Source organism: Myotis nattereri (assembly GCF_964212035.1).
Source record: "Myotis nattereri genome assembly, chromosome: 2".
Classification (NCBI taxonomy): domain Eukaryota; kingdom Metazoa; phylum Chordata; class Mammalia; order Chiroptera; family Vespertilionidae; genus Myotis; species Myotis nattereri.
The window spans coordinates 193,836,643-193,848,845 of record NC_138076.1 but is presented as its reverse complement, the minus strand read 5'-3'; the positions used below and the strand labels follow the sequence as shown (position 1 = coordinate 193,848,845).

Genomic DNA, 12,203 nt, shown 5'->3' with positions numbered 1-12,203 from the left:
TTCAGGATTGCTGCAGCTATTCGGGGTCTTTTTTTATTCCAGATGAATTTTTGGAGAGTTCGTTCTAGATCTCTGAAGTATGCCGTTGGTATTTTAATGGGAAGTGCATTGAATTTATAGATTGCTTTGGGTAGTATGGACATTTTAATGATGTTGATTCTACCAATCCATGAACACGGTATGTTCTTCCATCTGTTTATGTCTTCCTCTATATCTTTTTTCAACGTCCTGTAGTTTTCTGAGTAGAGGTCTTTTACCTCTTTAGTTAAGTTTATTCCTAGGTATCTTAGTTTTTTTGGTGCGATGGTAAACGGGATTGTTTTTATAATCTCTCTTTCTGAAAGTTCACTATTGGTGTATAGAAATGCCTCAGATTTCTTGGGGTTAATTTTGTATCCTGCTACATTGCCAAATTCATGTATTAAGTCTAGTAGCTTTTTGATGGAGTCTCTAGGGTTTTGTATGTATAATATCATGTCGTCTGCAAATAAGGACAGTTTTACTTCCTCTTTTCCAATTTGGATGCCTTTTATTTCTTCTTCTTGCCGAATTGCAATGGCTAACACTTCCAGTACTATGTTGAACAGGAGTGGTGAGAGGGGGCATCCCTGTCTTGTTCCTGTTCTTAGGGGAAATGGTGTAAGTTTTTGTCCATTGAGAATGATGTTGGCTGTGGGCCTGTCATATATGGCTTTTATTATGTTGAGGTATGATCCTCCTACTCCCACCTTGCTGAGAGTTTTTATCAAAAATGGGTGTTGAATTTTGTCAAATGCTTTTTCTGCATCAATTGATATGACCATGTGGTTTTTTTCTTTCAATTTGTTTATGTGATGTATCACGTTTATTGATTTGCAGATATTGCACCATCCTTGCATCCCTGGGATAAATCCTACTTGGTCATGGTGTATGATCTTTCTGATGTACTGCTGGATCCGATTTGCTAAGATTTTGTTGAGGATTTTGGCATCTATGTTCATGAGGGATATTGGCCTGTAATTCTCTTTCATTGTGTTGTCTTTACCTGGTTTTGGTATTAGGGTGATGCTGGCTTCATAGAATGAGCTTGGAAGTGTTCCTTCCTCTTGAATTTTTTGTAGTAGTCTGAGGAGGATAGGTTTTAGTTCTTCCTTGAATGTTTGGTAAAACTCCCCTGTGAAGCCGTCTGGTCCTGGGCTTTTGTTTGCTGGGAGCTTTTTGATGACTGCTTCAATTTCTTCCATAGTTATTGGCCTATTGAGATTTTTAGATTCTTCCTGATTGAGTTTTGGAATGTTGTATTTTTCTAGGAATTTGTCCATTTCCTCCAGGTTGTCTAGTTTGCTGGAGTAGAGCTGTCCATAGTATTTTTTAACAATCATTTGTATTTCTGTGGGGTCTGTTGTTATTTCACCTCTTTCATTTCTGATTTTGTTTATTTGGGTCCTCTCTCTTTGCTTCTTGGTGAGTCTGGCTAGAGGTTTGTCAATCTTGTTTATCCTTTCGAAGAACCAGCTCTTGGTTTCATTGATTTTCTGTATTATTTTTTTGGTCTCTATGTTCAAGATCCTTAATTTTTCATGTAATACTGGTTTGCTGGTGATGAACTCCTTTAGCTTTTTCTTATCTGGAAAGCTCTTTATATGTCCTTCAGTTCTAAATGATAGCTTTGCTGAGTAATCTTTGTTGTAGTCTTTGATTTTTTTATCACTTTGAATATTTCTTGCCAATCCCTTCTGGCCTGCAAAGTTTCTGTTGAGATATCAGCTGACAATATTGTGGGAGCTCCCTTGTAGTTAACTAACTGCTTTTCTCTTGCTACTTTTAAGATTCTCTCTTTAACCTTTTGTATTTTAATTATGATGTATCTTGGTGTGGGCCTTTTTAGGTTCATCTTGTTTGGGACTCTTTGTGTTTTTTGGACTTATATGTCTATTGCCTTCATCAGGTAAGGGAAGTTTTCTATCATTATCATTATTTTTGTTGTTGTTGTTAATCTTCACCTGAGAATATTTTTTCCATTGATTTTTAGAGAGAGTGGAAGTGAGGGAGGTAGAGGGGGGAGAGAGAGAGAGAGAGAGAGAGAGAGAGAGAGAGAGAGAGATTGGTTGCCACCTGCACATGCCCCAACAGGTGCCAGGGATCAAGCCTGCAACCCAGGTATGTGCCCTTGATCAGGAATCAAAACAGCAACCCTTCAGTGTGGGGGCTGACTTTCTAACCAGAGCCACACTATCCAGGGAATTATTTTTCACATAGGTTTCAATTCCTTGCTCTCTCTCCTCTCTCTTCTCCTTCTAGTACCTGTGATACGAATGTTGGTATGCTTGCTGTTGTCCTTATGTTTCCAGACAGGAACCGGGCCTCGAGCAGGTCTGCCTCAGACCAGCCAGTAGTGTATGGGTTCTTGACCTCTTTCAGGAAAGATTTCACTCTAAAGGCCATCTTTACACTTGCCTTCCTGGCAATGTGAGTCAATAATTCTCTTTAATTGTTATGAATCAACCTGGGTTTCTTCCACTTACAAGTGAATACTCCTTTTTAGTAGAGTTATCAACAATGAAGAGAATTGCAATAATAGTTACCACATTTGAACTTACTATGTTCTTTACACTGTGAAAAACATATTGCTTTCATTATCATACTTAATATTCAAAATAATCCTTAAAAATATGCATTGTTATTCCCCATTTGACCAATGAGAAAATTCAGTCTGAGAAATTAACTAATTGGCCAATGTCCCACACAGCTATAATAATAAAAGTGTAATATGCTAATTAGACCGGACAGCCAAACGACCTTCCTGACATCCTTCTGGATGACCTTCCAGATGAAGCTGGGGCTGCGAGGGCCAAGCCCCTTGCACGAATTTCATGCATCGGGCCTCTAGTTTCTAATAAAAATAGACTTTTAATTTTAACCCAGGCTTGCCTAATTCCAAAACCCAAATTTGTTTGTATTCCCAAAAGATTAACTTTTAAAGAGTGAGCCATCCAATCAGATATTGGGAAATAGTCTTTCAAAGATATTACAGAAAAGGATGTTTTCTGCAAAATTGTCACTAAATTTCTTTCAAAGATTTCATTATTCCTTGAAATCTAGAAGAATTCAAGAAATCTATTATGAATCTTTATTTTTTTAAATTAGAGTTTATAGAGTTGCTGGTGAGAAATGGAAAGAGATGTGGATCTCTAGTCCCCCTACTACTGAATATTATTTGTACACAAATCCCATGCACTTACATATGTTGTGGCAACGTGCCAATGGTTGAAAGACACTCCTACTGCCAAGAAGCAGTCCCTTAGAGTTTCCCCTACTGAATAATTTCAGACTGACTTTCAACCACCAAGTATGAAATAAATCCTTTAAAAAAATAAATTAAATCAGTAATAGCATCAGTGGACCTCTTGTATGATATGTAAAAAAGTTGGTAAGTGAGTAAATCCTAAGAGTTCCCATCACAGGAGAATTTTTTCCTTTTTTATTTTATTCTTTCTTTTATTTTTATTGTATCTGTGTGAGAAGATGCATGTTAGCTGAACCTATTGTGGTAATCGTTTCACAATATATGTAAATCAAACCATCATGCTGTATCCCTTAAATTTATGAAGTAATGTATGTTAATTATTTCTCAATAAAACTGGGGGAAAATCATATTAAAAAAATTTGCCTAAGCTCTTGAGTATAAATTAGCATAAAATTAGTCACCCTTTATTTATATTCTACTTTTCCAGCTTTTTTGAGACAAAATTAGCATAAAACATTGTGTAAGTTAAGGGTATAGAAGGAGATGATTTGATACATATATATATATTGTGAAATTATTAGAATATGTGTAGTAAACACCTCCATGACTTCATATAATTGCCATTTTTGTGGTGAGAACATTTATAACCTTTTTTCTTAGCAAATTTCAATTTTATTATACAGTATTGTTAACTATAGTCACCATGCTGTACATGAGATTCCCAGAACTTATTCATCTGAGAGCTGAACCAACATCTTTCTGTTTCCCCAACCATCAGGTCCTTGGCAATCACCATTCTACTTTGTTTCTATGAGTTCTGCTTCTTTGGACTTCACATATAAGTGAGATTATACAATATTTGTCATTTTTTCCAGCTTTGCTGAGATATTACTGACATATAGCATGTAAGTTGAATGTGTACATAATGATGATTTGATATACATATATATATTGCAAAATGATTACTACAATAGGGTTAATACAAGCCCTCACATAATCATTGTATAAGATTTAAAATCTACTCTTTTAATAAGTTTCAAGTATATAATACAGTGTTGTTGTTTGTCACCAAAAGCAAAGGCAACAAAAGCAAAAATAAATGAATAGGACTACATCAAACTAAAAAGCTTCTATAAGGAAATCATCAACAATGTGAAAAGGCAACATACAGATTGGGAGAAAACATCTGCAAAGCATAGATCTGATAAGGGATTAGAATAAAAATATATACAGAACTCATACAACTTGACAGGGAAAAAAATCCAATTTAAAAATGGGCAGCATAGCCCTAGCCAGTTTTGCTCAGTTGGTAGATCACTGGCCTGCAGACTGAAAGGTCCCGGGTTTGATTCCAGTCAAGGACAAGTACCTTGATTTCAGGTTCCCCAGCCATGGCCTGGGTGCATGCAGGAGGCAAACAATCAATGTGTCTCTCTCACATTGATGTTTCTCTCTGTCTCTCCCTTGGCCTTCCACTTTCTCTAACAATCAACGGGAAAATATCCTCAGATGAGCATTAACAACAACAACAACAAAAAGTCAGGGTAGAAATAAACCCATGCCTATGTGGTCAATGAATCTATGACAAAGGAGGCAAGAATATACAATGGGGTAAAGTCTCTTCAATAAATGGTATTGGGAAAACTAGACACATAAAAAAAAAATGATACTAGACCACTTTCTTGCAATATAAACAAAAATAAATTCAAAATGGGTTAAAGACTTAAATGTAAGACTTGAAACAATAAAACTCCTAGAAGAAATATATGCAATAAACTCTTTGACATTGGTCTTAGCAATATTCTTTCAGATATATCTCCTGGGATAAAGACAACTAAAACAAAAATAAGTGAGTAAGCCTATAGCAAACTAAAAAGCTTTTGTACAACAAAGGAAAGCATTAACAAAACAAAAAGGCAATATACTGAATGGACATACAACTGAATGGGAGAAAATATTTGCAAATGTTATATATGACAGGGGGTTACTATCAGAAATATATAAAGAACACATGCAGCTCAACATTAAAAACAACAACAACAATCTGATTTTAAAATGGGCAGAGGACATGACCCCAAGGGGTATATACAGATGGTCAACAAACACATGAAAAGATGCTCAACATCCTTTCACCTTTTTCACCCATCCTCCAACTCATTCCTATTATATTCTTAATTTAACTCACCCATCTTGCCAATGTAGATGGATCATAAAGAATGGCAGGAACAGATACATGCAAAAAAAAATGAAACTGAAACTAGACCACCCACTTACACCATACACAAAAATAAACTCAAAATGGATAAAGGACTTAAATGTAAGACAGGAAACCATAAAAATACTAGAGGAATCCAAAGGCAACAAAATCTTAGACATATGCCAAAGCAATTTCTTCACTGATACAGCTCCTAGGGCATTGGAAACTAAAGAGAAACTAAACAAATGGGACTACATCAAAATAAAAAGCTTCTGAACAGCAAAAGAAACCATCAACAAAACAACAAGAAAGCCCACTGCATGGGAGAACATATTTGCCAATGTTATCACCGATAAGGGTTTAATCTCCAACATTTATAGGGAACTCATACAACTTAACAAAAGGAAGATAAACAATCCAATCAAAAAATGGGCAAAGGACCTAAATAGTCACTTTTCAAAAGAGGACATTCAGAAAGCCAAGAGACGTGTGAAAACATGCTCAAAGTCACTAATCATCTGAGAAATGCAAATCAAAACAACAATGAGGTACCATCTCACACCTGTCAGAATGGCTACCATCAACAAATCAACAAATGACAAGTGCTGGAGAGTATGTGAAGAAAAAGGAACACTCATGCACTGCTGGTGGGAATGCAGACTGGTGCAGCCACTATGGAAGACAGTATGGAGTTTCCTCAAAAATTTAAAAATGGAACTCCCATTTGACCCAGTGATCCCACTTCTAGGAATATATCCCAAGAAATCAGAAACACCAATCAGAAAGGATATATGCACCCCTATGTTCATAGCAGCACAATTCACCATAGCTAAGATCTGGAAACAGCCTAAGTGCCCATCAGCAGATGAGTGGATTAGAAAACTGTGGTACATCTACACGATGGAATACTATGCTGCTGTAAAAAAGAAGGAACTCTTACCATTTGCAACAGCATGGATGGAACTGGAGAGCATTATGCTAAGTGAAATAAGCCAGTCAATGAAAGAAAAATACCACATGATCTCACTCATTTATGGATAATTAAGACCATTATAAACTGATAAGCAAAAATAGATACAGAGGCAGAGCAACACCGAACAGACTGACAAACTACAGCGGAGCGGGAAGGCTGGGAGGGTTGGAGGCAGGGGGGCAAGAGATCAACCAAAGGACTTGTATGCATGCATACGAGCATAACCAATGGACACAAGACACTGGGGGGTAGGGGAGGCCAGGGAAGGTTCAAGGGGAAAAAACAAAAGGAGACATATATAATACTCTTTGTAATACTTTAAGCAATAAAACAATTTAAAAAAAAGAATGGCAGGAAATTATCATTAATTTAGTCAGGTGGTGACTCCAATTTTAGCTGATATTCCAAATGTGAGGTCTAGAGCAAATGAAAGTAATCCTTGATCCTTAGTATATAGTATTAACATGGTGGATATCTTTTCTTCCATTTCACAAATAATCAAGAAAAACCAGAATCAATTTGCTTTTTCTCCTATCAGAAAATAGCATACCTTTACCATTTTGTTTTAGACCTACATAACTCTACCATTTGTGCTCCAGAGAACTGAAACACCTCACCATTTCACAGGATATCATGCTGGTTCTTCCCATAGATGATGTCATACAGACACCATGAGGAGAGCAGGACAATCTGGTTCCTGAGATGCTTTACTAAGAGTGGTCAAGGTGCTGGTTCTTTAAGTGGTCCCCAAACTAGCAGCATGAGCATCACCTGGGAAGTTGTTAGAAATGCAAATTCTTGGCCCCACCCTAGACCAACAGAATCAGAAATTGGGGGGAGGGGGGAGCTCAGAAATCTGTGCTTCAACAAGCCCTCCAGGTGATTCTGATGGATAGCTAGGGCATTTAAATATCCCCTCCAGAAGGAAAGTGATAGTACTTGTGCAACACATTTAGAAAATTGCCTTAAAGCGCTTTTCTAAGTTTTTGCCTGAACAAAAACTAAAGATGTTTATTAAAGTGATACATACTTTCAAGATACCTTGAAAAGAGGGTTCTTTCTGGGAGTTGATGGATAGGCTCCTCTGTACTACTACACTTAGAGCAGTGTTATGTTATGTCCATAAAAGTGATACTTGCAGGATACATTGAGTGGAGTGTTTGTTCACACCTTTAGAGAAGTGTTGTTGTTTTTTTAATAATAAAAAAATATCCCCTCCAAAATAGCAAGTTATCATATGTCTCTTTGGGTTTTAAAGGCAACCTACACATTTGGGTGTTCAAACACATTAGTTACTGGAAAACTGAAAACATTGCAGGACTTAGTGACATAAAGAAAGGGCTGCCCAGGTGATCCTGAATAAACCTGCGGAGCTTGAACCCTCTTTGGCAAGTCTATGCTGCTTGGAGTCAAAGGCAAAGCCTCGTAGTACAATCTAAAGGAGGCCTCCACAGTTTTTCAGAGCAAGCCATGCCCTTTCAGCAAGTAACCATTCTGTTCTTGAGAAATGCTCTTAGCTTGCTATTGGATCCTCACAGATTCAGAAAACATGAACATGGGACAAGAGGTGAAAATGCAACCTGAGTTAGCAATCATGAACTGAGTCATCTCATCTGAGTGGGAGATTCAATCATGGCTAACGAATTGGATTCAAATGCACATAAGGGGGATAAAACAAGGCCTCGGACAAGCACTAAGCAAGGAGTTGAAACAGACCTCTGCCTAATTCAGAATTCTTGTAAAACTGTAAATTAAGTGAGAGTGAAACTAGAAAGAGACCACCCATCCATATTACCTCTCCCTGGGTTTGAGATTAGAAAAGAAAAGCCAGTAGGAAAGTACAAGGGATATATGTTCCATCAAATATAACAGAATTGAATAAATTATCTCTCAGTGTCACCAAAATAGTGACCTAGGAGACCTCGGTCTCTGTCCCCACAGAAAGATCAACAATTAGACAGCTATCCATGAATAAAAAACAGCTCTAGAACAGCTCTGGGGCCCATTTAAAAAACTACAGCAACACAATAAAACAAAACGCCAAGAACAACCATACAAGAAAAGAAGGAAGACAGCTTCATTAGCCCGCATCATGCCACCCCCAAGCCAGCATTGCTCAGCACCAAGAGGGAACTATCCAGCTAGAAAGGGTTCCTTTGTCAGGCAGTCATCAATCTGAAAGAGGTGACTGCTTCCTCAAATACTCAGACAGCTATGCTCTAACTACAGGAATAGTACAGAACCAGGGGAACATTTAAAAGAATACACCACTGGCTGCTCAGAAAAGCCATCTTTGCATTGTTCCTGTGGCTGCCTCTCTGCTCGCTGTAGCCACTCCGGGAGCTTCTTCACCAGAGTCCTCCAACTCTCGCTTTTTTAAAGAAAATCTGCTGCATCAATCACTGATGTGCCCCACATGTCAGACATGGCTGAGGACACCAGCTCCGAGGTCACCCCAAGGTCTTAAAGAAGAAGGAAGTTGGAGGAGGCTGAAAATGGAAGATACACCTGCGAATGGGAATGCTAATGAGGAAAATGGGGAGCAGGAGACTGACAATAAGGTAGATGAAGAGGAGGAAGAAGGAGGGGAGGAGGAGGTGGAGAAGGAAGGTGATGGTGAGGAAGAGGATGGAGCTGAAGATGAGGAGGCTGAGGCAGCTGAAGATGAGGAAAAGGAGGATGTTAACACCAAGAAGCAGAAGACCAAAGAGGATGACCAGACAGCAAAAAAGGAAAAGTTAAACTTTCTTTTTTTTAAATAAAAGGTCTCCATGACCTACTCACCTTCCACTTTCCATTTCAGAATGTAAATGTGGTCACCTTCGAGTAGAGACTTGCACGTGCCTGCCCACCCACCTTGGGCAACACCACTCGCAGATGACACCTACTCTCCAGCACCCAACCAAAACCACGTGAATTTGCAGCAGGGAGGAAAAAAGAACCAAAACTTCCAAGGCCCTGCTCTTTTTCTTTCCTTTTTTCTTTTCTCTTCTTTTTTCTTGTCTTTTCTTTTTTCTTTTCTTCCCTTTTCTTTTTTCTTTTCTTTTCTTTTCTTTTCTTTTCTTTTCTTTTCTTTTCTTTTCTTTTTTCTTTTCTTCTTTCCTTTCCTTTCCTTTCCTTTCCTTTCCTTCTCTTTTCTTTCCTTTCCTTTTCTCTAATGCATTTTTTTAACAATCTTTTTTTAAAAAAATACATTTTATTGATTTTTTAAAGTGAGGAAGGGAGAGGGATAGAGAGCTAGAAACATCGATGAGAGAGAAACATCGATCAGCTGCCTCCTGCACATGTCCTACTGGGGATGTGCCCGCAACCAAGGTACATGCCCTTGACCGGAATCGAACCTGGGACCTCAGTCCGCAGGCCGACGCTCTATCCACTGAGCCAAACTGGTGCTGGCAATACACTTTTTAATTGATTTCAGAGAGGATGGGAGAGGGATAGAGAGATAGAAACATAAATGATGAGAGAGAATTATTGATCGGCTGCCTCCTACATGCCCCACACTGGGGATTGAGCCTGCAACCCAGGCATGTGCCCTCACCGGCAATTGAACCGTGACCTTTAGGTTCATAGGTCTACACTCAACCACTGAGCCACACCAGCTGGGCTCTGCTCTTTTTCTTAAAAGTATTTTTAAAAGGAAAATTTGTTTGTATTTTTTATTTACATTTTATATTTTTGTACATATAAAAAATGGGGTCAGCCATTTTCTATGATCTTAGGATGACCAAACCAGCCTTTGGAGTGTTCTCTGTCCTACTTCTGACATTACTTGTGGTGTGCCTATGTTCATAATAATCTCAAAGGAGAAAAAAACCTTGTAAATAAAGCAAAACAACAACAAACAATGTCATTCCGAGCATTCCAGTAACTTTTTGTGTATGTACTTAGCTGTACTATAAGTAGTTGGTTTGTATGAAATGGTTAAAAAGGCCAAAGAGAAAAAGGTTTCTTTTTTTCCCTTTTTTTTTTTTGTTTATGAAGTTGCTGTTCACTTTGGGCCTGTTTGATGTATGTGTGAAATAATGTTGCCCAACAATAAATGAAAATTTTATTTTGTTGAGTTGTTCTAACAAAAATAAATAATGTAATAAAGGAATGCAGCACACCTCCAATAACTGGCCCCAAAGAAATGGAGACCAGGAATTACCTGACAAAGACTTCAAAATAATTGTTCTAAATATGCTCAGAGATATACAAGAAAACACAGGTAAACAATTTAATGATATCAGAAAAACAATACAAGAAAAAAAAATTAAGTTCAACAAAAAGATAGAACATAAAAAGAGAACCATACAGAAATTTCGGAGCTGAATAATACAATGACTGAATAATTCAGTAGAGAGCTTCAATAACAGATTTAGCCAAGCAGAAAACAGAATCAATGATCTATAATACAGATCAATTGAGATTATCCAATCAGGGGAGCAAAAAGAAAAAAGAATGAAAAGAGAGGGGGAAAGTCTACAGGATTTATGGAAAACCACTAAAATAAATCATCTACACATCATTAGAGTCCCAGAAGAAGAGAGGAAGAAAGGAACTCCATTCTGAGAACTGAGTTGGGGCACAAAATGGCAGGAAGGAGTGGTGTTTCCGGCCCATCCACATGAAAAGATGATCAAAATCAGTAGTCAAAAATTCAAATCAAAGCCACAAGACATCACCTCACACCTGTTAGAATGGCTATCATGAAGAAGACAAGAGATAATAAGTGTTGGCAAGGATGTGGAAAAAGGAAACACTTGTGCACTGTTGGTGAGAATACAGGCTGGTACAGCAACTATGAAAAACAATATAGAGGTTTCTCAAAAATTTAAAAATAAAACTATAACATAATCTGAAATTCCACTTCTGGATATATATCCAAAGGAAATGAAAACAGGATATGAAAGAGGTATGTGCACTCCCTTGTTTACTTCAGTATTATTCACAGTAGTCAAGATAGGGAAACAACCAGTGTCCCTGTACAATGAATGAAGAAAGATATGGAATATGTATACAAGAGTATCATTCAGCCATGAGAAAAATGGAAATACTGCCATTTGCAATATGGATGGACTTCTTGGGATTATGTCGAGATAAGAAAGACAAATACTATATAATCTCACTTATATGTGAAATCTAAAAAAGCCAAATTCATAGGAACAGTGACAGAATTTGGGAGATGTGAACTGTAACCAGTAGATACATAAGTCTTGGAGATCTGATGAATGAACACCATAGACTTTATAGACAACAATACTGTATTATAAACTTCAAAGTTGTTAACAGACTAGATCTTTATTAGCTGTTCCCACCACAGAAAAGAAAGAATTATGTGATGCCATATTAGCTAACAATATGGTGGTAATGATTGCAATATATAACTGTATCAAATCAGCATGTTGTACACCAAAATGTATATATTGTTATATGTCAGGTATATCTCAGTAAAAATTAAATATTTTTTTAAAAGGAAATGAAACTCTCATCATTTTGCCCTTATATTTGCCATCTTATTACATATCCTGATGGCCAGAATTAGGATACTGAGCCAAGTAGCAGTAGTGATAGCACTGACATAGAGGTTACCATATGTTAAATCCTGGTCTATGCACTTTAAAATTTTAACTTATTTGTCACAATAACCTTTTAAAGTAGAAACTATTATCCTCATTTTGCATGTGAGGAAACTGAGGCAAACAACTTTTAAATAACGTATCCAAGGTCAAAAAAGACAATAAGTGCCCTGGCTGGTGTGGCTTAATTGGTTGGAGTGTTGTCATGTGCAATGAAGGGTCACAGGTTCTATTCCTAGTCAGGGC

At 37.4% G+C, this 12,203-nt stretch overlaps 1 protein-coding gene and 1 pseudogene across 2 annotated transcripts in view; one reads left to right on the top strand and one right to left on the bottom strand.

Moving 5' to 3' along the window:
• LOC308513277 (C-type lectin domain family 4 member A-like) overlaps positions 1–9,283 on the bottom strand; it is a 52,140-nt gene extending 42,857 nt beyond the window's left edge. Inside the window, exon 1 of the mRNA XM_081083178.1 lies at positions 9,181–9,283. The gene's annotated coding sequence lies outside the window, so the exon portion shown is untranslated. The remainder of the gene's footprint in view (positions 1–9,180) is intronic.
• LOC308513997 lies at positions 8,813–9,610 on the top strand (annotated as a pseudogene). The gene has a single exon. The product of its transcript is annotated as an uncharacterized misc_RNA (transcript).
• Positions 9,611–12,203: the final 2,593 nt, after the last annotated feature.